The sequence below is a fragment of the Dendrobates tinctorius genome, unplaced genomic scaffold, assembly GCF_039654945.1.
Source record: "Dendrobates tinctorius isolate UK_male_01 unplaced genomic scaffold, ASM3965494v1 ptg000293l, whole genome shotgun sequence".
NCBI classification, from domain to species: Eukaryota; Metazoa; Chordata; class Amphibia; order Anura; family Dendrobatidae; genus Dendrobates; species Dendrobates tinctorius.
In genome coordinates, this window is record NW_027361960.1 from 27,525,471 (window position 1) to 27,549,252 (window position 23,782).

General features: G+C 44.6%; 1 protein-coding gene across 3 annotated transcripts in view; it reads left to right on the forward strand.

Moving 5' to 3' along the window:
* The first annotated feature begins 2,127 nt into the window (after positions 1 to 2,127).
* The window catches only part of CCSAP (centriole, cilia and spindle associated protein), a 41,416-nt gene continuing 19,761 nt past the window's right edge, over positions 2,128 to 23,782 (forward strand). The window contains exon 1 of one of the 3 annotated variants that reach the window (XM_073560218.1): positions 2,128 to 2,371. The gene's annotated coding sequence lies outside the window, so the exon portion shown is untranslated. Of the gene's footprint in view, positions 2,372 to 2,418; positions 2,543 to 23,782 lie in introns of those variants that run through there. The other 2 variants (XM_073560217.1, XM_073560220.1) reach the window with 2 other exon arrangements.

Genomic DNA, 23,782 nt, shown 5'->3' on the forward strand with positions numbered 1-23,782 from the left:
TTATGATGACTGGCGGTCGCGCTCTTTTATGATGACTGGCGGTGGCGCTCTGTTATGATGACTGTCGGTTGCGCTCTTTTATGATGACTGTCGGTGGCGCTCTTTCATGATGACTGTCGGTGGCGCTCTTTTATGATGACTGGCGGTGGCGCTCTTTTATGATGACTGGCGGTGGCACTGTTATGATGACTGTCGGTGGTGCTGTTTTATGATGACTGTCGGTGGCGCTCTTTTATGATGACTGTCGGTGGCGCTCTTTTATGATGACTGGCGGTGGCGCTCTGTTATGACTGTCGGTCGCGCTCTTTTATGATGACTGTCGGTGGCGCTCTTTTATGATGACTGTCGGTGGCGCTCTTTTATGATGACTGTCGGTGGCGCTCTTTTATGACTGTCGGTGGCGCTCTTTTATGATGACTGGCGGTCGCGCTCTTTTATGATGACTGGCGGTGGCTCTCTTTTATGATGACTGTCGGTCGCGCTCTTTTATGATGACTGTCGGTGGCGCTCTTTTATGATGACTGGCGGTCGCGCTCTTTTATGATGACTGGCGGTGGCGCTCTTTTATGATGACTGTCGGTGGCGCTCTTTTATGATGACTGTCGGTGGCGCTCTTTTATGATGACTGTCGGTGGCGCTCTTTTATGATGACTGTCGGTGGCGCTCTTTTATGATGACTGGCGGTGGCGCTCTTTTATGATGACTGGCGGTCGCGCTCTTTTATGATGACTGGCGGTCGCGCTCTTTTATGATGACTGTCGGTCGCACTCTTTTATGATGACTGGCGGTCGCGCTTCTTTATGATGACTGGCGGTCGCGCTCTTTTATGATGACTGGCGGTCGCGCTCTTTTATGATGACTGGCGGTGGCGCTCTTTTATGATGACTGGCGGTGGCGCTCTTTTATGATGACTGGCGGTCGCGCTCTTTTATGATGACTGGCGGTCGCGCTCTTTTATGATGACTGGCGGTCGCGCTCTTTTATGATGACTGGCGGTGGCGCTCTTTTATGATGACTGGTGGTGGCGCTCTTTTATGATGACTGTCGGTCGCGCTCTTTTATGATGACTGTCGGTGGCGCTCTTTTATGATGACTGGCGGTCGCGCTCTTTTATGATGACTGGCGGTGGCGCTCTGTTATGATGACTGTCGGTTGCGCTCTTTTATGATGACTGTCGGTGGCGCTCTTTCATGATGACTGTCGGTGGCGCTCTTTTATGATGACTGTCGGTGGCGCTCTTTTATGATGACTGGCGGTGGCACTGTTATGATGACTGTCGGTGGCGCTCTTTTATGATGACTGTCGGTGGCGCTCTTTTATGATGACTGTCGGTGGCGCTCTTTTATGATGACTGTCGGTGGCGCTCTGTTATGATGACTGTCGGTCGCGCTCTTTTATGATGACTGTCGGTGGCGCTCTTTTATGATGACTGTCGGTGGCGCTCTGTTATGATGACTGTCGGTGGCGCTCTTTTATGATGACTGTCGGTGGCGCTCTTTTATGATGACTGTCGGTGGCGCTCTTTTATGATGACTGGCGGTGGCGCTCTTTTATGATGACTGGCGGTGGCGCTCTTTTATGATGACTGGCGGTTGCGCTCTTTTATGATGACTGGCGGTGGCGCTCTTTTATGATGACTGGCGGTGGCGCTCTTTTATGATGACTGGCGGTGGCGCTCTTTTATGATGACTGGCGGTGGCGCTCTTTTATGATGACTGGCGGTGGAGCTCTTTTATGATGACTGGCGGTGGAGCTCTTTTATGATGACTGGCGGTGGCGCTCTTTTATGATGACTGGCGGTGGCGCTCTTTTATGATGACTGGCGGTGGCGCTCTTTTACTCCTCTGCCTGTGAAGCTCCGCCCACTCCTCACAATGTCGCCGCTGCGGACAGGACTGGAGGACAAATGGGAAATGTCACATCGTGGCAAAACTGAACAATCAGCGCTGAGCATAATTATTTATACTATAAAAAGCAACAATTAAAATTAAAAAGAACTTTGCCAAATGCATAAAATATAGAACAGTGTAAACAATATTCCTGTCTGACTTGTGGTGTAGCGGAGTAGACAGCAGGCTGTGAGGACCCGGGCAGCTCCACCCTGTGCTGTCAGTGCTGAGGTGACCACAGCGGGCCTCCCTGCAGCACTGACCGGTCCACAGCGACCTCCACATACCACCCCCGATCTTCTAGGGCAGCCACAGCAGGATACTCAGACACTGTTACTATGACACCCGGCCTCCGCTGCAGAGCAGGAAGAGGCGGAGCCAAGCGCAGGCTTTGGAGGGCTGATTTTAACCCCATCATCGCCAGGTGTTTCTGTCATACACGAGCAGCAGCTGATGGGCAGAAGCCGCCGGTCCTGCTAGCTGTGAGTATCCTATGACTGGCAGGCAGCCGCTGGTGCCATGGAGCCTGCAGGTGTCCTGGAGGAAGCCCCCACTGTGCCCCCTGTAGCCGCGGCGGGGGGAGCTCTGCCTGCTGCTGGTGAAGGACTGAGCCTTCCTCCTCACCAGCTGTCACCGTGTTTAGGACAATGGAGGTTTGTGCTGGATTCTGGTCGGGGTCTTGTACTGCCATAGTTAGCGTTGCTGATGCCCTGGCACGGTGGGCTGCTAGTATCATACCTGGCCTCTGCTTTCTACCCCCGGAGCCCGGAATGTGGGTGGTCGGTCACCTGCTGCCTGTTCTTCCTCAGATCTGTACTTTGTCGCTATCTCGTTCCCCCAAGTGGCGCAGGGCTCTTGGATGTGGGGCCCCCAGATGGCACAGAGCTCTTGGATGTGGGGCCCCCAGATGGCACAGGGCTCTTGGATGTGGGGCCCCCAGATGGCACAGGGCTCTTGGATGTGGGGCCCCCAGATGGCACAGGGCTCTTGGATGTGGGGCCCCCAGATGGCACAGGGCTCTTGGATGTGGGGCCCCCAGATGGCGCAGGGCTCTTGGATGTGGGGCCCCCAGATGGCGCAGGGCTCTTGGATGTGGGGCCCCCAGATGGCGCAGGGCTCTTGGATGTGGGGCCCCCAGATGGCGCAGGGCTCTTGGATGTGGGGCCCTCAGATGGCGCAGGGCTCTTGGATGTGGGGCCCTCAGATGGCGCAGGGCTCTTGGATGTGGGGCCCCCAGATGGCGCAGGGCTCTTGGATGTGGGGCCCCCAGATGGCGCAGGGCTCTTGGATGTGGGGCCCCCAGATGGCGCAGGGCTCTTGGATGTGGGGCCCCCAGATGGCGCAGGGCTCTTGGATGTGGGGCCCCCAGGTGGCGCAGGGCTCTTGGATGTGGGGCCCCCAGGTGGCGCAGGGCTCTTGGATGTGGGGCCCCCAGATGGCGCAGGGCTCTTGGATGTGGGGCCCCCAGATGGCGCAGGGCTCTTGGATGTGGGGCCCCCAGATGGCGCAGGGCTCTTGGATGTGGGGCCCCCAGGTGGCGCAGGGCTCTTGGAAGTGGGGCCCCCAGGTGGCGCAGGGCTCTTGGATGTGGGGCCCCCAGGTGGCGCAGGGCTCTTGGATGTGGGGCCCCCAGGTGGCGCAGGGCTCTTGGATGTGGGGCCCCCAGGTGGCGCAGGGCTCTTGGATGTGGGGCCCCCAGGTGGCGCAGGGCGCTCGGATGTGGGGCCCCCAGGTGGCGCAGGGCTCTTGGATGTGGGGCCCCCAGGTGGCGCAGGGCTCTTGGATGTGGGGCCCCCAGGTGGCGCAGGGCTCTTGGATGTGGGGCCCCCAGGTGGCGCAGGGCTCTTGGATGTGGGGCCCCCTGGTGGCGCAGAGCTCTTGGATGTGGGGGCCCCCAGATGGCGCAGGGCTCTTGGATGTGGGGCCCCCAGATGGCGCAGGGCTCTTGGATGTGGGGCCCTCAGGTGGCGCAGGGCTCTTGGATGTGGGGCCCTCAGGTGGCGCAGGGCTCTTGGATGTGGGGCCCCCAGGTGGCGCAGGGCTCTTGGAAGTGGGGCCCCCAGGTGGCGCAGGGCTCTTGGATGTGGGGCCCCCAGGTGGCGCAGGGCTCTTGGATGTGGGGCCCCCAGGTGGCGCAGGGCTCTTGGATGTGGGGCCCCCAGGTGGCGCAGGGCTCTTGGATGTGGGGCCCCCAGGTGGCGCAGGGCGCTTGGATGTGGGGCCCCCATTGTGCTTTCTTTCCAGTGGACACTATATAAACCGTGTACTGGAATCCTGCAGGGGTCCCTGGAGTATAGCCCCCAGATCTGTGATGTAGGATGTAGTGGCCAGCCGCTGGTTCATACCTGCACACAGCTTCACTGCCATAAAGAGAGTGGGACGGATATGCGGGGGCTCTGCTACTAATTTGTGGGAAATCCACAGGTATAGTGATGCTGAAGTAGGTTTCTTATCTGGAAACAATTCAGCAAGGATCCCTGATGTGAATACACACCAAAGCAGCTACAAAAATTGGTATCAAAGAGGGCACTGACTTGTATTATGGAAAGGGTTAACCCCTTAGTGACGGAGCCATTTTGTAGCTTAATGACTGGGCCAATTTTTACAATTCTGACCACTGTCCCTTTATGAGTTAATAACTCTGGAACGCTTCCATGGATCTCGGTGATTCTGACAATGTTTTTTCGTGACATATTGTACTTCATGTTAGTGGTAAAATTTCTTGTATAGGACTTGTGTTTATTTATGAAAAAAAACAGAAATATGGCGAAAATTTTTAAAATGTTGCAATCTTCAAACTTTGAATTTTTATGTCACACAAAATAGTTACTAAATAACATTTCCCACATGTCTACTTTACATCAGCACAATTTTGGAACCAAAATTTTGTTTTGTTAGGAAGTTATAAGGGTTAAAAGTTGACCAGCCATTTCTCATTTTTACAACAAAATTTACAAAACCATTTTTTTTAGGGACCACCTCACATTTGAAGTCACTTTGAGAGGTCAATATGACAGAAAATACCCAAAAGTTACACCATTAAAAAAACTGCACCCCTCAAGGTGCTCAAAACCACGGTCAAGAAGATTAACCCTTTACTTGCTTCACAGGAACTGAAGCAATGTGGAAGGAAAAAAACAACATTTAACTTTTTTTTTACAAACATTTTACTTCAGAACCAATTTTCTTTATTTTCACAAGAGTAAGGCTATGTGCCCACAGTAGTGTTTTTAAACGCTCAGGAAACTGGTCTCCTTCCCAGAAAACGCGTGGAAAAAAACGCACGTTTTTTGCCGCGATTTTTGTGCATTTTTTTGCGGGAAAAACGCGCTTTTTTGATGCGTTTTTTTCCGCGCATCTTCTGGGCTAAAGGAAATAGCCAAAAAACGCGGACCTAAGCGGAAATTAATGAATATGCTGCGTTTTTTTTACCGCTAAGCGTTTCCTTAGCGGTAAAAAACGCATCCATTGGCACAAAAAGGCCAAAATGCATTAAAATGAATAGGATGCTTCTTCTAAGCGTTTTTGATGCGGTTTGACCCCGAAAAACGCATCAAAAACGCTTAAAAAAACGCAACGTGGGCACACAGCCTAAAAAGAGAAAATGAACCACAAAATTTGTTGTGCAATTTCTCCTGAATACACCGATACCCCATATGTGGGGGTAAACCACTGTTTGGGCGCACGGCAGGGCTTGGAAGGGAAGGAGCACTGTTTGACTTTTTCAATGCGGAATTGGCTGGAATTGAGATTGGGCGCCATGTTGCATTTGGAGAGCCCCTGATGTGCCTAAACAGTGGAAACACCCAACAAGTGACCCCATTTTGGAAACTAGACCCCTTAATGAACTTATGTAGATGTGTGGTGAGCACTTTGAACCTCCAAGTGCTTCACAGAAGTTTATAACGTAGAGCAGTGAAAATAAAAAAAAATCATTTTTTTTCCTCAAAAATGATTTTTTAGCCTACTATTTTTCTATTTTCCCAAGGGTAACAGGAGAAATTAGACCACAAAAGTTGTTGTGCAATTTGTCCTGAGTACGCTGATACCCTATATGTGGGGGGAACCACTGTTTGGGCGCATGGGAGAGCGCGGAAGGGAAGGAGCGCTATTTTGGAATGCAGACTTTGATGGAATGTTCTGTGGGCGTCATGTTGTGTTTGCAGAGCCCCTGATGAGCCTAAACAGTAGAAACCCCCCACAAAAGACTCCGTTTTGAAAACTAGACCCCCCAAGGAGCTTAGAGATGTGTGGTGAGCACTTTGAACCCCCAAGTGCTTCACAGAAGTTTATAATGCAGAGCCGTGAAAATAAAAAATCATTAAAAAAATCCTTTTTTTCCTCAAAAATGATTTTTTAGCCCACTATTTTTTTATTTTCCCAAGGGTAACAGGAGAAATTAGACCCCCAAAGTTGTTGTGCAATTTTTCCTGAGTACGCTGATGCCCCAAATGTCGGGGTAAACCACTGTTTGGGCACACGTCTGGGCTCGGAAGGGAGTGAGCACCATTTGACGTTTTGAACGCAAAATTGGCTGGAATCAATGGTGGTGCCATGTCGCGTTTGGAGACCCCCTGATGTGCCTAAATAGTGGAAACCCCTCAATTCTAGCTCCAACCCTAACCCTAATGGAAAAATGAAAATAAATATATTTTCTTTATTTCATTATATTTCCCTAACTAAGGGGGTGATAAAGGGGGGGAGGGGGGTTATTTACTATTTTTTTTTTTATTTTGATCACTGTGATAGAGTTTATCACAGTGATTAAAATGTATGTTCAATGAATGAATGGAATCTGCCGGCCGACCGATTCGGTGGGTGCACTACACATGCGCGCGCCGTTTTCTTCCAGGAGGAAGATGGCGCCCACCGGAGGAGGCAGGAGGGCCTGAGGACCACCGGGGGGGGGGGGGGATCAGGGACCCTATTTCTCTGTCCTCCGATGTGCGTTCACATCAGAGGAGAAAGTTAATGCAAAATCGCAGCTTTTTTTTTTGCGGTCGCCGTTATATGGTTAAAAACGGCGATCGCAAAAGCGGGGTGGGTAAAAACCGACCCGAATCATGTTCTCTGGGGTCTCGGCTACCCCCGGCAGCCGAGACCCCGGAGAAAATCCGACTCTTGGGGCGCTATACACTTTTTCCACATAATATAATACAAGAAGTTCCAGCACTCAAAGAGAAGTATATGCAGAAAATTTTATATGTACATCTGATTATCCCAATGTCATGTGACTTTTCAGTCTACAACTCAGACCTTCCTCAGACTGGGAAAAAAGACAAAAAAAAAAAAAGTGTGCAAAAAGATAATTAAAAACATAGAAAACCCGTAGAACATCTGTATTAATTATAAAAGAGCCGACAGAAGATAACAAACATCAAAAGATACAAAAAGAAACCATAAATCAAAAATCACCAAAGGACACAAGTTTCAAACTTCGTATGTGATACAATGATTGAAGTACTAATAATATAGCACATATAGTACCGTACAGGAAAAGACCTATTCGTAATGGAGCTATTAAATGATTGCAGACATAAGAGAGTATAATTGAATAAATGGTACCTAGAGGCATGGAGGTATACATAAGCATGGAAAATTCATGAAAAACTGCCACGAGAAATAGCAACATTCTCTGTAAAAATAAGAATATTAATGAGTAAACGGATAATAAGACAAAAAATAATAAAAAATAAAAGTAAAGAAAAAAAAAAGTGAGAAAACAAATATGAAAAAATGATGGATAGAAAAATAAATTAAAAAAGTAAAAATGAGCGGAATAAGGAAAACAATGAAAGAAATAAACATGAAAAAAATGAACAAAAATGAAAAAAAAAACCCAAAATAGATAAATAAAAAATATGAAAAAAATGAATGGGATGAAGGAAAATAAAAATGGACAAATGGAAAAATAAAGAAATAAAAAATGTGTAAAAGATATGTAAAGAAAATATATATATATTCACTCTAATAATAATTTTTATATAGCGCTAACATAGTCCACAGCACTTTACAGTTTGCTCACATTATCATCACTGTCCCCGATGGGGCTCACAATCTAAATTCCCTATCAGGAGTACCCGGAGGAAACGCACGCAAACACGGGGAGAACATACAAACTCCTTGCAGATGTTGTCCTTGCTGGGATTCGAACCCAGGACTCCAGCGCTGCAGTGCTGCCCACTATGTTAATTGCTATGATATTCTGCTACCGGAGATAGTGACAAAGGGTACGTACCCATATGTGAGAGAAGAAAGTTCAGATATCAGGACCGAAAAAACGGACGAGTGACATGCGAGTGTCATGCAAGTACAATGCGATTTGTTTTTTTTTTTTGTTTGTTTTTTACACCTAGCATCCAATTTACATCCGAGTGGATTGCTAACCGATTGCAATGCGGCTTTTAACGTGAGCAGTTCTCTGTGATTTACACATCGTTTTCAAAGGAAATAGTCATCAAAACACACATTATATATTGCATAGAGAGAAGAGAAGCCAGTAAAACATCTGTTCTTTAAAATCACAGCAGGAGCCGACAGGATAGAAGAGATGGATTACATACGTAAATACAAATAAAATATGTAGATATGTACCATATATACTTGTGTATAAGCCGACCCCCCCCCCTAATTATGCGCCTATTCATGACTTTAATGAGCGGTACCATGTGACCGTTGAAGGAAGGCGTGGGAGAATCAGGGGGGGCTGCAGAGACTCGCCGGGGGGGTAAGTATGATCTGACTCTCCCCCTCCCCCGCTGACACCCTGGCGTATATGACTCGCGTATAAGCCGAGAGGGGACTTTCAGCTCCAAGAAATGGGCTGAAAATCTCGGCTTATACGCGAGTATATACGGTAGATATCAGTGACAAATACAATTAGTACAGTGTGTGTGCAAATTACTGGACATGTATTTAATTAATAAAAGATTATTTTTCTGAAAAAAAATGGCGTGGGCTCCCGCTCAATTTTCGTAATCAGCAGAGGGTAAGCCGACGGCTGGGGGCCAATGTTTATAGACTGGGAAGGGGGTAATACCCATGGATCTGCCCAGGCTATTAATATCAGCTCACAGTTGTATACCAGGGCTGTGGAGTCGGTAAGCCACAGTTGCGACTCCGACTCCTGGATTTTATCAGACTCCGACTCTGGCTCCGACTCCGACTCCTTCATAAATGGCCAATTCATAACAACAAATTTACTGTTGTAAAATATTAAACATCGTGCTTATTCAGTTTCTCACTATCATATAAGTAATCAGACCACTTAGAGCAAAAACTACATTTATTAGAATACAATTAGAATATAGCAAATAACTTTTATAAACTTTTCTAAACTGTAAGTAAATATGCAATAAACACTTTTATGCAGTTAATAAGAAGAAATCTATAAATTTGTCCTCAGAAAAAGTATTGCCTCTGTCAGATCCTCCTTCATGGATGCCCTCAAATCTGATCTAATTATTTTGAGAGCAGAGAACAACCTCTCTACACTAACTTGTGTTGGTGGCAAAGCAGTAACCACTCGGGCAACATCTCTGACAATGTCAGGATACAGAGGAATCGCTTGTTGCACTGTTATTTTTGATGAACGGTCAAATTTCTCAATTTCTTTTAGTGCACATGAAAAATTCTGCTGAAATGTACTGGCTGTGTTCCTTGATGGGGATGACTCTTCTTCTATGCGGGAACGCTTTGCACGGTCCTTGTGATCCAAATATTTTTTTAAATTTAAATTCTTCATCAGTTGATGATGAGGGTGAAGATGTGGCAGGACGACCAAATTCTTCTTGTTCCTCCTGACTGTTCTGCAACCCTTTCATCCTTACTGCTATTTCAAACAGAGCTTTTTTCCTTTACTTAGCTGTTGATCATCTAGAAGAATCCGATGCATTGGGTCTACATAAACAGCTGCCAAAAGAATGTTATTTTGTAATAGTAGCTCCTCTCTCCGTTTCATTGATGTAGCAATGCCACTTGCAATTAACCCTCCTCTTTGGGACAGGCGAAACATCAGGTTCTTCCACTCCTTTAAGAAAATACCTGGAGTTAAGTCCTCTGCTTGTAATTTTTTAGTCACTGTAAATGGGTGCTCTAGCAATTTTTCCAGCTCAGTCACCTGATTCCACTGACTTTCACTTAGCGTCAGTTGAGGGTTAGCCATGTCTACAAGAAAGGTTTTCAGTTCAACCAAGCGCTGAATCATTAAGTAAGTACTGCCCCATCGTGTGGCTTGATCAATAATTGCCCCTTTTCCAGCACGTCTCTTCAAAATTGAGTCAACTTTAGGGGTTCTGGAAACAGTAGCCAATTTTCTCACCTTGCCAGTCAGTGCAGCAGCATGTCCTTCTTGCAGACTGTCTCTTATAGCCAGCTGTAGCGTATGCACAACACAGCGCATGTGATGAATGAAAGAACATATTGACACAGTTTCAACAAGATCATCTAAACTATCATGTTGCTGTTCATCTGAAGCAACTTCAGTTTGCTCCTCAGTTACAATACTGTGTTCCTCTATTTCAAACATTTCTGTGTCTGTGGACCCAGAATGTTCTTCTAGCTGCTGGTCACCATCATTACTCTCATTCATTAGCTTAATAGTACTTATCATATTTGAAGCATTGTCAGTTACGACAGAAAGAACTTGCTCTTTTTTAAGTTCATAGTCTTGCAGAACCTTTTCCACCAAGACCTGGAGAAACTCACTGGTGTGATGAGCTTTGGTGTCTTTTACTGCCAATGTCTTGGTAACTATTTCATTTTTGTCACAAACAAATCGGACATTGATGGCAAAATAGTTCACTCTGACGTGTGCAGGCATCCATTTTAAGAAACAGAAAGCGTCCCTTGAGAGTTTTTTTAAGTTCTTCCTTTTGTTTAAAAGCTTCTTCGATTACTAATTTTCTAATATTCTCTCTCTCCAGAGAAACACCAAGCTTGCGGGCCATTTCCCCATTCAGACACACAAAAGCTGGTCGTGAAAATAATGAAATAGGCACACTATCCTTTACAACAAGCTCTATGATCTGTTTTTTAAATGTATCTACTGTCATTGTCACAGTAACTTTGTCACTGACAAAATATCTTGCAACTGATGGCTGCAAAGTTCTCTGCTCCTTTGTTTGGCTGGAAGAGCTGGGCACTGGTTCATTGGTTTGGATGCAGTCTTTCTCATCCACTGCCTTCAGTACTTCTGGATGAAAGCGCTGTCTCTTTAGATTAGAAGCTCTGGTAGGAGCATTTTTATCTTTGCCTGAATATGCACTCATCTTGGCTTCACAGCATTTGTTTTCGTCTGGATCATTTGTCATACACTGACAGACATAATGTTTTCTATCTTGAGTGATGGTGAAATGTTCAAATACAGCTGATTTAATGTGATGCTTCTTTGACATTCTCAGGTTTTTAATTCTGCATTCACAATCCAAATAACAATTGTTTTTCCTAAAAACAATTGTACAAAATTATTGCCAGGTCATATAACTGATATAGTGGTCAGTAATACTGTTATTATTCCTCATGTACTCACAGTTAACTGATGCAAAGTTTGTTGAAAGGTTAATACTTCTTACAGTCTTCCTCTTCTGAGTAGCAGGCAGCTGTGAGATGCTTGGAAGACGCATACCTAGTATGATCTAGTCTAGAGGAGGAGCTTTACTACTAAGAATTTGCAACACATTTTCACTTTCAGTTTCATACATTGTAAGTAGGGGGGTTGGGGCAGCATGAGGTTAACCAAGTATAAGATTAGATAAGGGCAGTGGAGAACAGTGACACACAAGAAGTAAGAAATGTCTCTATCTCCAGCAGAACTGCTTATCACTGTTGTTCATAGTTTGATAGAACATATATATTTGAGTAACATTTATAAAATTCATATGAAAGTTCAATTATGAAATATTAATACATTTTTTTTAAAGCTGGAGTCGGTACATTTCTACCGACTCCGACTCCAACCAAAACTAACTCCGACTCCACGACTCCGACTCCACAGCCCTGCTGTATACTTAGCCTTTCCTGGCTATTAAAATGGGGGACCCTAAAAAAAATGACCTGGGGTTCCCCTATATTTAATAGCCAGCAAAGGCTATGCAGACAGCAGCAGGCTGATGCTATTATACTAGGAAGGGGCCATGTATACTGGCCCCCTCCTGGCTAAAAACATCAGCTCTCAGCCGCACCAGAAAAAACGCATCTCTAAGATGCGACAATTCTGGCACTTAGCCTTGCTCTTCCTACTTGCCCTGTAGCGGTGGCAAGTGGGGTAATAGATGGGGGGATTGATGTCACCTTTGTGACATTAAGCCCCGAGGTTAGTAATGGAGAGTCGTCAATAAGACACCCCTGTTACTAACCCCATAGTCAAATTGTAAATAAAACACAGACACTCAGTAAAAAATCCTTTAATTGAAATAAAGACACAGAAGACTCCTTTTAATATTCTTAATTAAACCATACTTACGACCTCACCTAATTCTTGCAAAGCCCTCGATCTGTAATAAAAGTAAAATAATAAACCAACAATATATCATACCTGTCCTTTGTTGTGTCCCACGCAAGTAATCCACATCTGGGGGATATACAGTTTTCAACCTGGACGAAGCCAAAAGATGCGACCGCCTCGGCTGAAAACCACTGGTGAATGAGGAGATGCTCCCTCACAGCCTGAATTGTGGTGACCTCTGGACCATGGGAAAATGCCAGTGATGAGGTAACCGTAGTTCATGCTCAGTGTATTCACAGCAGATCACCGTGAGAATTTTCTCACGGTGATCTGCTGTGAATACACTGAGCATGAACTGCTGTCACCACATGTAGTGTACAGATTTTTCTCCTATTTTATCCCTCCACTCCTGAGTATTTTTTTTTTCTTTTCATAATTTTTTTTATATCTGCTGTACAGTTCCAAAGGCCTTTTTATTTAGTAGTAATATTTATTATCTTTACCAAGGGGGTGTGGCATATGGGATACAGGTTACTTTTGGAGAGTTTCTAACCCCTTTACCCCCGATGGTGGTTTGCACGTTAATGACAGTGCCAATTTTTACAATTCTGACCACTGTCCCTTTATGAGGTAATAACTCTGGAACTCTTCAACGGATCTTGGCAATTCTGAGTTTCTTTTTTCGTGACATATTGTACTTCACGTTAGTGGTAAAATTTCTTCGGTATGGCCTCCGTTTATGGAAAAAACGGAAATATGGCGAAAATTTTAAAAACTTTGCAATTTTCAAAATTTGAATTTTTATACAAATATGTCACACAAAATAGTTAATAAATAACATTTCCCACATGTCTACTTTAGATGAGCACAATTTTGGAACCAAATTTTTTTTTTTTTTTGTTAGGAAGACATTTTTACAACAAAATTTACAAAACCATTTTTTTAAGGTCCACCTCACATTTGAAGTCACTTTAAGGGGTCTGTATGGCAGAAAATAACCAAAAGTGACACCATTCTAAAAACTGCACCCCTCAAGCTGATCAAAACCACATTCAAGAAGTTTATTAACCTTTCAGGTGTTTCACAGGAGCAGTAACTTGGAAGGAAAAAAAATGAACATTTAACTTTTTAGTCACAAAAATGATTTGTAGCAACAATTTTTTTTATTTTCACAAGGGTAAAAGGAGAAAATGGACAGATAAAGTTGTTGTGCAATTTCTCCTGAGTACGCCGATACCCCATATGTGGGGGAAAACCACTGTTCGGGCGCACGGCAGAGCTCGGAAGGGAAGGAGTGCCGTTTGACTTTTTCAAACTAAAATTGGCTGGAATTGAGATTGGACCCCATGTCACGTTTGCAGAGCCCCTGATATGCCTAAACAGTGGAAAGCCCCCACAAGTGACCCCATTTTGGAAACTAGACCCCCTAAGGAAATTATTTAGATGCGTGGTGAGAACCCCCCCAAGTGTTTCACTAAAGTTTATAATGCCTGGACGTGAAAATAAAAAATCCTATTTTTTTTCCCCCACAAAAATCTTTTAGTCCCCAATTTTTTATTTTCCCAACGGTAACAGGAGAAATTGGACCCCAAAAGTTGTTGTCCAATTTGTCCTGAGTACGCTGGTGCCCCATATGTGGAAAAAATTCTGTTTGGGCACACGACGGAGCTAGGAAGGGAAGTCGTGATGTTTTGCAATGCAGACTTTGATGGAATGATCTGAGTCCCTGATGTGCCTAAACAATAAAAAACAAAAACCCACAAGTGATATCATTTTGGAAACTAGACCCACAAGGAACTTATCTAGATGTGCCCTCTTTTTGGAACTAATCTGGCCTTTCGGAGAGATCAACGCCCCCCATGTTTTTGTTGTACCTCAGTACACAGTCAGGTTTGCAGACCTGTGTAGAGGTATGGTGGTCAAGAGAAGGACATCCCTCTTGTCCTTGTACTTGACCACCAGAAGGTGTTCGCTACATTGGGCACTGCTGTCACCCCCTCTGAGTATCTGCCCAAGTAGCGTTTTCGGGAGGCCTCTCTGATTTTTGCGGACAGTACTGCAGTACCTCGCGCAGAGAGGGATTTGAAGAGTGGGATGCTGGTATAAAAGTTATCGGTGTAGAGGTGATAACCTTTATCCAGCAGTGCGTGCACCAAATCTCACACAATTTTCCAACTCACTCCCAGGACAGGAGGACATTCAGGGGGTTCAATCCTGGTGTCCTTCCCTTGGTAAACTCTAAACCTGTGGATGTGCCCTGTAGAGTTTAATTCCATACCTGACCCTCTTGCTGGGTAGGTACTGACTGAATCCGAGCCTTCCCTTAAAATGAACTAAGGACTCATCCACGCAGATGTCCCTTTGCACGTACACTTCAGCAAACTTTTTTTGACGTGTTCGATGACTTGCCGAACTTTGAACAGACGGTCAATGTTGGGGTCATCTCATGGGGACACTGTACATTATCGTTATAATGCAGGAATTTGTGGATGGCCTCAAAACGCGTCCAGGCCATGACCATTCGGAACACTGGAGTGTTGTATAAAATATCAACACTCCAATATTGCCTAAGTTCTGGCTTCTTCAGGATCCCCATGTGAAGGATCAGGCCCCAAAACTGCATCATTTCAACTGTGTCTACAGGAGACCAGTTAGAATATGATGAACCGAGGTTTTGTGCCAAAAATTGACGAGCACATAAATTAGTTTGGCCCACCATGAGGTTAACAAAATCCTCAGAGAAAAAGACTTTTAAAAAGTCTATTTCTGTGAGTCCGGTGTTGTCTAACTTGAGTCTTGATTCTGCCACAAAATCAGCAATCAGTGGCTCGTAATTTTCGGGGGGCGAGGTCCGCAATGGGGTGCGCTGGTTCATCTTCATGTTCTGGAATGGTGGGCGCTGCCTCATCTTCTGCCTTGGAATGTCTGCGTGGCGGTTCCGCAGGACCCGAGAAGGATGATGAGGCGGATGAGGATGAAGAATCTGAGAAATAAAGAAATGTGGGATCCTCTCCTTCGCTATCAGTGTCGGAGGCAAGGAAAGTATATGCCTCCTCCACTGAAAAGTGCTGTTGGGACGAATGTGACGGACGGGACTTTTTTTTAATGAGTATGGTGCTTCTGTTAAGTACTTTATTTTTAACTGTTTGTGTATGTGTGGGGGGATAGTGATTGTTGCAAACTTGTCTGAAAAGAAAATGCTATAAGAAAAAAAAACCAAGGAGAAAAAAAGTCTGTGAAAAGAAAAATGTAAAACATTAGGCACGAGAACTCTGGTAAGTGAACTGCGTCAATTATCGAAGTTTGGCGGCTGCTGGATGTGCCCACAGGGGTGGTGCAATAGGGGATTGAAAAAAAAAAAAGGAAAACAGCTGGCACCAGCTATTATAAGTGAACTGCGTCACATATCAAAGTTCGGTGGCTGCTGGATGTGCGCATGGAGGTGGCGCAAAGGGGGGTGAGAAAGAAAAGCGAGCACTGTGCCCTGCGATTGGTGCAATCGATGATTACATTGATCATCCCAATCAGCAGCTGCAGGCCATGCCTGGCCTTTCCTGGGCAGCGGCCTAGGATCGGTGCCCTTACAACACCGATCCTAGGCAGGTCCCGGTGCTACTGCGCTGTGTCCTGCGGTTGGCGTGATCAATGTAATCGTCGATCGCGCCAATCTGAGGGGTTTTCGCCGATGTGTGGCGTTGCCAGGCACGGGCCTACGATCAAGTACATCAGTATTTGATCCTAGGCTGGGACCTCACTGTTTCAGCCAATGAGAGATGCTGCGATTGGCTGTTCAGAATTGTACATCGGATGCCATAGAGGGGTTAATAGTGCAAATTTTCAGCACTTATTAGGCTACTTGCATTTTTTTCTTAACTGCGTTTCTATTGCCTTTTTTATGCTGCTGTTTTATCCTTTTGGTATGTCATGTTTCATTTTAATACTTCTTGATATTTAGTTTTCCCAAAACATCATGTGAGGATGACATTTTTAGTACGTTTCCATCTCGGAAATGCCCTTAAAACACATAAAACATATGTGTGGTTTTGAACACCTTGGGGGGTGCAGTTTTTAGAATGGGGTCACTTTTTGGGTATCTTCTATCATATAGACAGACCCCTCAAAGTCACTTCAAATGTGATGTGTTCCCTAAAAAAATAAATAAATAGTTTTGTAAATTTTTTTGTAAAAATGAGAAATCAAAAGTCAACTTTTAACCCTTATAACTTCCTAACAAAAAAATATTGTTTCAAAAATTGTGCTGATGTAAAGTAGACATGTGGGAAATGTTCTTTATTAACTATTTTGTGTGACATAACTCTGATTTAAGGGCATAAAAATTAAAAGTTTGAAAATTGCAAAATTTTCAAAATTTTGTCCAAATTTTCTATATTTTTTTTTTTTTTTCTTCACAAACGCAAGTCATATAAAATTTTCTCTACTAAGGAGGAGGTTACCCCTTTCATAATAGGGACAGGAAATATTAAAGAGGTTAATAACCCCTCCCACATCCTCCCCCCTCAGTGTTGTTTCCTGTCCCTACTAGGGATGAAGAGTTCATCCACGGTGTGCTGTGCAGGCATCATCGGGGGAGAAATAGATTCAAGCAGGGGAACAGACTTACCTCTCCTCCCCGAGCGCTGCTCCCGTCTCCGTCAGGACTCTTGACCCCCCCTCCAGTCCGTGCCTTTGAGTAAGGTCTGTTGGGGATTTTTCGGGTGGAGGCTGTTAGGGAAGGCTTCAGATAAAAAAAAAAAAAAAAAGACCTTTCCTGAACCTATGAACACTAGGAAAAGGCCCTTTCACCCCAGCAAGAGCATACATCTCAGTACAAGGGGAAGGGCAAATCAGGGTGCTGGAGCTACCTGAAAGGGGTGAAAGGCAGAAATCTTTCTTCCCCACTCCCAAAGACAAAAGAAGCCATGACGCCAACACAGTAGGAGGTCACATCTCAAACTTCCTTCCACAGTGGCACAAGATCTGTTCAGATCAATGGACCCTAACATCAGTCAGGTAAGGAATAAAAAGAGTTTCCCTCATATCCTCAAAAAATGGAAAGGGAAAGCAACAGAGTACATTAAACCTGTTCCTCATAAAAAAACAAAAAAAACAAAAAAAAAAACTGATGCCATCAGGTTATAATCGATCTAAAACCCCTGAATCGTTACATAACATACAGAAGCACAGGAGATTCAATATGGAATCTGTCAGGTCAACAGTTCCTCTGATTGGGTAGGATTTCGTCATGGCCACAATAGCCATCCAACTTATTGGAAAATTTTAAGATTTGAAATTGCCCAGGGAGATCACACAGTCCATTATCAGTTCAATGTCCTCCCATTCAGTCTGTCCTCGACCCCACGAATCTTCACAAAGATCATGTCAGAGGTCACGGCATGCATCAGAGGTCAGCACATATGCATAGTACCATACCGCAATGATTTCTTGGTGGCTCCTTCAGTATCCATGCTACAGGAACATCTACAGATGACGACTCAGATCTTATCGTCTCTAGGCTGGGTAGTGAACCTCAAAAAGTCAGATATGGTTCCTGCTGCAACAAAGACATTTTTGGGAGTCCTACTAGACTCCCAGCCAAACATCTTTCTTGCCTAAACAAAAACAGATCTTGTGAAAATCAAAGATAAAGATACTTCAGAGCATGAAGATGGTGTCATTAAGATGGGCCATGTCTGTTCTCGGATCCATGACATCCTGCATCCAGATGATGTGGCATGAGCACAAGCACACACCAGAACACTTCAGACTCACATCCTGGCAAACTGGGACGGACCCCTAGAATCCTTGTACAAGAAGATCCGGATGCCGCTTTGCATAAAGCTCTCGTTGACATGATGACTGAAAAGAAAGAATTTGAGCAGAGGGGTCCCCAGGACGCAAGACCCAGTGATCACCATAAAAGTAGACACCAGCAGGAAAGGATGGGGAAACATGGTCTCCCAAAATGTATTCCAGGGATACTGGTCAGACCAAATAAGCCAATGATCCTCAAACTTTCAGGGAAATGAAGGCAGTAGAGAAGTTACTCAGGACCGCAGTAGCCCAGTCCAGGATACCCATGTCAAAATATACTCGGACAGCATGACAAAAGTTGGCCTCCTTCGTCATCAAGGAAGTACAAGGTGTGAGGACCTGAAGGCAATATCAGCGAGAATATTCTTGTGGTCCGAAGAACACCTTCTTTCTCTGTCTGCTCTGCTCATAAAGGGGGCGGTAAACATACAGGCCGATTTTTCTGAGCAGAACAGAGATGCATCCAAGGGAATGGAGTATAGACTCCGAAGTCTTTCAGATGCTGACCAGAAGGTGAGGCCATCCAGAGGTAGATCTCTTTGCAAGTGGACAGAACGCAAAAGTGGATCAATGTTTTTCACTAAATGAAGCCGATCCTTGCTTAGGTGTAGATGCGTTAGCCCACCCATGGAGACTCGGGCTGGCTTATGCCTTCCCTTCATTACCAATCTCACCAAGGGTTCTACAAAAAATGAGGTTGGAAAAGATCAAGATAATCTTGGTAGCAACATTCTGGGGTGCATCTTATAGTCCGAAAAATACGGTATGTACTGTAGGTTTTTGTGTTTTTTTTTGCACATTAAAATCGTTTTTGAATCCCCATATAGTGAGAGCTACAGCTTTTTATTTTCCTCCTGACAGAGCTGAGTGGGGGCTTGTTTTTGCTGGGCAACTTTTTTTATCACGTTTTTTTGGTACTTTTTGTTTGGTGATAGGATGAAAAAAAGTTTTTGTTTTTTTTTGTTTTTTTTTTTACATGTTTACTGTAGTGGTTCAACAGTGTGACAGTTTTATAGATCAGGTTGTTCTGGACTCGGCAATACCAAATGTGGGTACTTTTTTAAATTTTTGTCTTTACATAGAACTGCATGTCTGCTGGCGTAATATTTTTGTATCTTTTTTACAATTTTTCGTTTTGTTTTTCTGTTGCGTATGTGTGTGTATAAATATATTAGTTGAAACTAGAAGTTTACATACACTATATAAAAAGACACATGCATGTTTTTCTCAATATCTGACATGGAATCACAATAAACCATTCCCGTTTTAGGTCAATTAGGATTACCATAATTATTAATAATTGCCAAATGCCAGAATAATGAGAGAGAGAAAATGTTTTAAGCCATTTTTATTACTTACTGCAAAGTCAAAAGTTTACATACACTAAGATTACTTAGCCTTTAAAAAATGTTGGACTATTGACTTGATGATATCATGTGTTTGGAAGCTTCTGATTTATTAAAAACTTCTGGTTTATTCTGATTTCATGTCAGATATTGAGAAAAACATGCATGTGTGTCTTTTTATATAGTATATGAAAACTTCTGGTTTCAAGTGTGTGTATGTAATCGGTGCTGTAAGAGCATCATAGGATTACTAGGGCCAGCTCTGAATGATGAGATTGACAATGACATCGATCAGAGCGCACAGACGCGCTGTGACCGCCCTGTACTTCTTCGTTTCTAGCTTCAGATTTGTACAGGGCGGTCACTTTGACCATCTGTGCACTTTGCTGGGCAGTGTGGTGACATCACAGACTTTACTGCTGCTGCTTGATCATTGCTGCTCCTGCTGAAGAAAGAGCTCCTGATCCCTAATCCTTGCTTGATCTCTCCTCATACACCCCAATCCCCTCCCCCTCCCCCTCCTCTGTCACCGAGCGCTGATCAGTGCTTGATCTTTGACTAGTACTTGATCGCTGGATTTTTGGCAGTTTTTTCTTTTTCATGCGTCCTGCAGCGGCCAAGCGCTCATCAGTGACATAAATCCCTGATCAGCATCCATACTCGCTAGGTTCCAGTACTTTTTGGTTCCTGTCCTTCTCCCCCCCCCCCTCCCTTTGCACCACCTCCGTGCATGCATAAATTTCCCGTTCGTCCCAAACCCAGTATTTAGCGGAGAAGGCATATTGTTTCCTTGCCTCCGACACTGACGGTGAGGGAGAAGATCCAACCTTACTTTATATTTCCTCCTCATCCTTTTCCTCGATTGATACCGAACTGCCAAGTGGACTCCCCAGGATAGAAACTGAACCAGCGCCCACCGTTTCTGACCCTGTATGGACCTCACCCCTGATTATTACGAGCCACTGATTTTGTGGTGCAATCATGAAACGCATTTGACACCACTGGCCTCCCAGAAATAGATTTTTTTCAAAGTCTTTTTCTCTGAGGATTTTGTAAACCTCATGGTGAGCCAAACAAATTGGTATGCCCAACAATTTTTGCCACAAAACAACCAGTCATCATTTTCTAAATGGACTCCTGTAGACGCGGTAGGAATGATAAGGGTTTGGGGCCTGATTCTTCATATGGGGCTACTGAAGAAGCCAGAACTTTGGCAATATTGGAGTGTTGAAGTTTTGTATAACACTCGAGTGTTCTGAATGGCCATGACCTGTAAACATTTTGAGGCCATACAAAAATTCTTGCATTATAATGGTAATGCACGGTGTCGTACCCGAGATGACCCCAACTTTGACCGTCTTTTCAATTTTGTTCGGTCATTGACCACTTCAGCAACAAGTTTGCTGAGGTTGAAGTGCCCCAAGGGGACATCTGCATGGATGCTCAAAAAAATAAAGGGAACACTTAAACAACAGAATATAGCTCCAAGTACATCAAACTTCTGTGAAATCAAACTGTCCACTTAGGAAGTAACACTGATTGACAATCAATTTCACATGCTGTTGTGCAAATGGAATAGACAACAGATGGAAAATATTAGCAATTATCAAGACACCCTCAATAAAGGAGTGGTTCTGCAGGTGGGGACAACAGACCTCATCTCGGTACCAATGCTTTCTGGCTGATGTTTTGGTCACTTTTGAATGTTGGTTGTGCTTTCACACTCGTGGTAGCATGAGACGGACTCTACAACCCACACAAGTGGCTCAGGTAGTGCAGCTCATCCAGGATGGCACATCAATGCGAGCTATGGCAAGAAGGTTTGCTGTGTCTGTCAGCGTAGTGTCCAGAGGCTGGAGGCGCTACCAGGAGACAGGCCAGTACACCAGAAGATGTGGAGGGGGCCGTAGGAGGGCAACAACCCACAGCAGGACCACTACCTCAGCCTTTGTGCAAGGAGGAACAGGAGGAGCTCTGCTAGAGCCCTGCAAAATGACCTCCAGCAGGCCACAAATGTGCATGTGTCTGCACAAACTGTTAGAAACCGACTCCATGAGGATGGTCTGAGGGCCTGATGTCCACAGATGGGGGTTGTGCTCATAAATGGTGTGCTGTCAGCTCAATGAAAAATCATGAAAAGAGGGGAACCATACAGATGAACAGGTAATGGAATGTAGCAAGATAAACCCATATAATAGGGGAAGCCTATATAATCAAGATGTTGATATGTGCCTCCTGGCAACCTTTGTTAATCTTCTGCATAGATGGCAAAACCATTATCCAATAATGTCCAACCTTCACTCAGTAATAAAGTGTTGAACATCCCATGGAGACCCTTGTGAATAGCGTCCTGTGATCAAGAGGGGGGAAAGGCCCCATGCGTATCGACACACAGAGGTGTGTCTTCCTCAGGGAAATTTCCAACCTGATGAACACTACACAACTCACATATGCCAACCTGACAAACACTACACAACTCACAAATGCCAACCTGACTTAGTCTGCACTACTCACGTATGCCAACCTGATGAACACTATACAACTCATGAATGACAACCTGACTTGGTCTACACTACTCACGTATGCCAACTAGAGATGAGCGACTTTGGTCGGATCGGGTTTCATGAAACAAAATTTGAGTCGGATGAAACTGGTCCGACTAGGGCAAAAAAAAAGTCGGAGTTTCGTCCGAAACCCGACCCCAATGCAAGTCAATGGGGAAAAGTCGGCATTGAGTGGATGAATGTCATCCGCTCAATGCCGACTTTTATTCCCCATTGACTTGCATTGGGGTCGGGTTTCGGATGAAACTCCGACTTTTTTTTGCCCTAGTCGGACCAGTTTCTTCTGACTCAAATTTTGTTTCATGAAACCCGATCCGACCAAAGTCGCTCAATTCTAATGCCAACCTGATGAACTCTACACAACTCATGTATGCCAATACATTATAAAATTCACAAACCAGGAAACAGTAGATCAGTTAAAACATGGGGTCACTTGTGGGGCACTTCCATTGATTAGGCGCATAAGGGGCTCTGCAAACGTGACATGAGGCCTGCACACCATTACTTCAACGTACGCATTACAAAACGTCACTCCTTCCCTTCTGAGCCCCGACATGCACCCAAACTGTACTTTTCTCCCTTATATGGGATGTCGGCGTACTCAGAAGAAATTGCACAACAACTGTTGGCATCCAATTTATCCTGTTGCCCTTGTGACAATTAAAAATTTTGGGCTAAAAGATCATTTTTGTGGAAAAAATTTGATTTTTTTTTTTATTTTTACGGCTCTACGTTATAAACTTCTGCAAAACACTTGGGGGTTCAAAGTGCTCACTACACATCTAAATACATCTAAATACATTACTTGAGGGGTCTAGTTTCCAAAATGGGGTCACTTGTGAGGGGTTTCCACTGTTTGAGTACATCAATTACTCCAGCAAATTTTACATTCAAATAGTCAAATGGCATTCCTTCCATTCTGAGCCCTGCCGTGGGCCCAAACAGTGGTTTTCCCCCATATATGGGGTATCTGCATGTTCAGGAGAAATTGCACTACAAAATATATGCTCCATTTTCTCATGTTACACTTGCTGAAGTATAAGAAAATTACAGCATCACAAGAAAAAGGAGTCCTATGTCCAACATCACTATAAAATGTACCGATTTATTAATCATTCAATAGATACACAGTCGCATTAACAAGTCATGTACAAAAAAGGATCAGGTACTACAAGCTGCCAATGTTATAACCCACAAAGTAGCATATTGCAAAAGTGCTAAGTGCTCAAGTAACTATGGGATTATTACTGGGAACCAATATTTAATGGGAATCCAAAGAAGGTGCGCATCCTTTCTATGATCCACATCACCCAGCGCCAAATAGTGCTTACCCATAATAGTAAGATCACTGTCAGGACACGTGCGGCGCTGCACGTGTCCTGACCTTACTAATATGGGTAAGCACTATTTGGCGCTGGGTGATGGGGATCATAGAAAGGATGCGCACCTTCTTTGGATTCCCATTAAATATTGGTTCCCAGTAATAATCCCATAGTTACTTGCGCACTTAGGCTGGTTTCACACTAGCGTTTTTTTGGCGCTGCGCCTCGTGCGCTATCGTGCTCATGCGCATTGCTCCCTTATCTTTAACATGGCGGGTGCATGGTATAGCGCTTGTACACGTTCATGTGCGTCATCGTGCACTGCGTTTTTTCCAGATGTGCGCACGGAATTCACAAAAAAACAACATTACAGTCTATGGGATCGCACGCGTGCGCTTGGACATGC